This window comes from Delphinus delphis, chromosome 9, assembly GCF_949987515.2.
Source record: "Delphinus delphis chromosome 9, mDelDel1.2, whole genome shotgun sequence".
In the NCBI taxonomy this organism is placed as follows: Eukaryota; Metazoa; Chordata; class Mammalia; order Artiodactyla; family Delphinidae; genus Delphinus; species Delphinus delphis.
In genome coordinates, this window is record NC_082691.1 from 80,647,346 (window position 1) to 80,650,833 (window position 3,488).

Sequence of the window (3,488 nt, forward strand, 5' to 3'; positions counted from 1 at the left end):
TTACAGTTTCTGTGGGTCAGGAATCTAAGCATAATTTAGTTGGGTCCTTCAGCTCAAGGTCAAGGTCTCTTACAAAGCTCCAAGGTATAGGCTAGGACCACAGACATCTCAAGGTTCTGCTGGTGCAGGATCTGCTTACAAATTCTCCCAGTGGTTTTTGATAGAATTCAGTTCACTGCAGGCTCTTTGACTGAGAAGTTTACTTCTTCCCTGGCTGTGGGCTGGAGGACACAGTCTCAATGAGTATAAAAAGATCTATACATTTATACTGAATATAATTTAAGGTCTTAAACTTGAGAAATATTTTGCTAGTTATACTAAATCAAGTGTTTTATGCTCTGTACAATTTTTTGGGAACTTTTCTTAATCTTACTTTTCCTCCAGAAACTTAATGAGCCTTAGCATTTATTTTTCAAGTGTTGCATTCTCTATATCTAAGTTTTATGGAATATTTCATAACCTCAAGTGTGTGTTTTGGGGAGGAGAAACAGGGAGTTAATTGGAGATTTGAGATGTCTCCAGACAAAACTTAACATCTTGATGTGTTGCAGAAGAATCACGTTTCTCTGTTTGAGGTGGAGCTGCATGATGCCTTTACTCCTGCCACAATATTGAGACCCACGATCACAGGCTGATGAAGAGCCAGAACTTCTGTCACAGGTACTTGTCACTTCAGAACAAATTATCCTTAAAGAGCAAAACCAGAACGCAAGTTGCTACGCAAGTTGCTATGCATTCCATGTTGATGTGGCATTTAGATAATGTGGAACGAACAGCTGTGGGTAATAGCATAACTCATACCAAGTGAGAATCAATACAAACAAGGCACATTTTGAAGTGAGCTTTCTCCTGCATACCGCTTACTGAATTCCACCCAAAGGATTTCCAAATGCAAGACAATCAAGTTCTTTCAGAAGCACTTCAGTAATCGTGCCTCATTTTCTCAAGGAGAGACAGAGAGCAGCAAAGACAGAAAGCTGTTTTTTCCTAAAATTAAGAAAAGAAAGCCGTGGGTAAATGAAGGTTTTGCTGCTTCTTATCTAATACTGCCCTAGAAACATCTGGAATCGCAAAGCTGGAAAGTAGTGCTAGGCTTTAAAAGAGTTCTGTCTCTCAAAGAAAGACTCTTTTCAAGAACAAAACGACTAGAGATGAGGAAAATCCATAGCCCTGGACTCCTTGGACTGCCTCACCTCCCCAGGGGCTCTTTGCATGTTGTATGGGACCCGTCCTTAACATTTACCGACACTCTCCCACTCCTACTTTTGTCTGAGTTTACAGCATGTTTTCCTCAATTTGGGTTCTTACGATTCCGTCAATCACCCCAGATCCCTACTGGCTGCTACTGATTCTGCAGTAATGCTGCTGCTACCTTAATAGATGAAGCTCCATGCTCCCTCTAGCTGGAGACCACGTTATTGCTTCTCCTTTCTTACACCTCACCCAGTGGCCTCCTACCACCCACATCTTTTTTTTTTTTTTTTTTTTTTTTTTTTGACAAGTGCTTTAACATCAAATCTAAGGTTTTACTTCAACTTCAGCAGGAAGGGGAGGAAAGAAGGTCCAGTTGGACAAGTAACCAGAGGAAGGGGGACAGTGGAGCAAATAGGTGGGATACCACTGTCAAGCATACTGTATTTTGTCCAAAAGGTCTGCACACTTCAGATAGCCCCATGAACCAAGTCACACACAAAATCATTACTGTCAGTCAAATGAGTGCTCGTGGATTCAAATGACTACAGAATACAGAAAGAGAGAGTAGCCAATTCCTGGAAGCTCAAGTCAGGTTAACCATTTACAACTTCCTCAGAGGACACATGGGAATACAAGTAACAAGTAACAAGTTTCCCTATTACCAGGAGTGGGATCATCGGTTTCCCTTGCAGAGAAAGAAGCCTTTACTTTCATTTTTCTTGCCTAGGATATCAATGACTCCAATCCATATACACCCATGTTTCTTTTTCTTGAGAAATAAAAATGTCAGTACTCAAATCTCTATACAGAGGTGTGGGTAGAAGTTCAGGTTCCCAAGTTCTCACAAAAATAAAATGGGGATGTATGAAGAAGAAACAGTCAATGCTCCTAAATCAAAGCCCCCACAAATCCCTAGAATAAGACTAACCATGCACTAAGGGACTAGGCTTCAAGGGAGATTCATGCAACCCTTCACACTGCTCAGTGATGTTACTCCCTGGCTCACAAGACACCTACCCCATGCCGCCTCTGCCTCCACGGCCGCCTCCACGACCTCTGGGTTCATAGCCACCACTGCTGCGGCTGTAACCACCGCCACCGCCCCGGCCACGGCCCCCACGGTCCTGCTGGCCTCCCCCGTAGCCGCCGCCACCACTCTGGTCCTGATTGCCATAACCGCCGCCACCACTACTACTCATGGAGGGCTGATCTTGGCCATAGTTACCTCCACCACCCCCTCCACCTCCACTGCTGCTGTTGTACTGGTTCTGCTGCCCATAGCCCTGAGGGGGATTATAGCTTTGCTGCTGTCCATAGCTTTGCTGCTGTCCACCATAGCCAGACTGCTGGCCATAGCCCCCACTCTGGGGCTGCCCATAGCCGCTGCTCTGAGAACTGCTACCGTAACTTCCCGAGGCGCTGCTAGGAGTTGGCTGCTGGCCATAGCCAGGGTATGAGGACTGCTGCCCGTAAGACGACTGAGAACTTTGGCTACCGCCATAGCCACCAGTTGAGCCATATCCCTGGGGAGTTGACTGTGTGCCATAGCTGTTCTGGGTCTGTCCGTAAGAACTACCATAGCTGCTCTGGCCATAGCCTGAAGCATCCGCTGACTGGCCGTAGCCACTGTAACTCTGCTGTCCATAGGGCTGATTGCTCTGCTGGGAATAGCCCTGCCCAGGCTGGGTCGGGTAGGCCCCATAACTTTGGGTTGCTTGTTGAGTATAGTCGTTTGAGGCCATGTCCGCGCACGCGCGCACAGGCCGACAATCAGCAAGATTCCAATACCACAGCACCGACGCCTCGAGGACTGAGCCCTACCACCCACATCTTGTCAAAGGCTCTCATTGGTTTTCTGCTGAATCCTCAAGAGACCGCTGCCTCTCCTCATATCTATTCCATGATGCAAATCGTTTGCCCAGCAGTAAGAAGAACTGCCCCGTCAGCCTGCCATGGCAAGGACTTAATGAAGTCCCTTAAAAACTCTTCTCCACTTTTACCCACCTTTGGGCAGCTGACACCAAACTGTCATACTCACCCTACTACTTCAGAAGGCAAGGCCTTTTAATGTTTCAGCTTTTTTGTCCTTCCCTCTTTGTACAAGATTTAAGACCCTGTTTCAGGGTGGGCCTGGGAAATGATTTTAACTTTGTGTGCCCTCACATGCTAAGGCACTATGCTCCAGTTGTTGGGATGGGGGACATACCAGTACCCCCATCAATCTCGGGATTCCTCATGCCTTACACTATAATTATCTGAGTTTGCTAGGAGAGAAATCTAGGTTTGAGTTTCTA

General features: G+C 46.2%; 1 pseudogene; it reads right to left on the bottom strand.

The window, feature by feature from the left end:
- Positions 1–2,122: 2,122 nt before the first annotated feature.
- On the bottom strand, positions 2,123–2,994 carry LOC132430732 (RNA-binding protein FUS pseudogene; annotated as a pseudogene).
- Between the last annotated feature and the right edge of the window lie 494 nt (positions 2,995–3,488).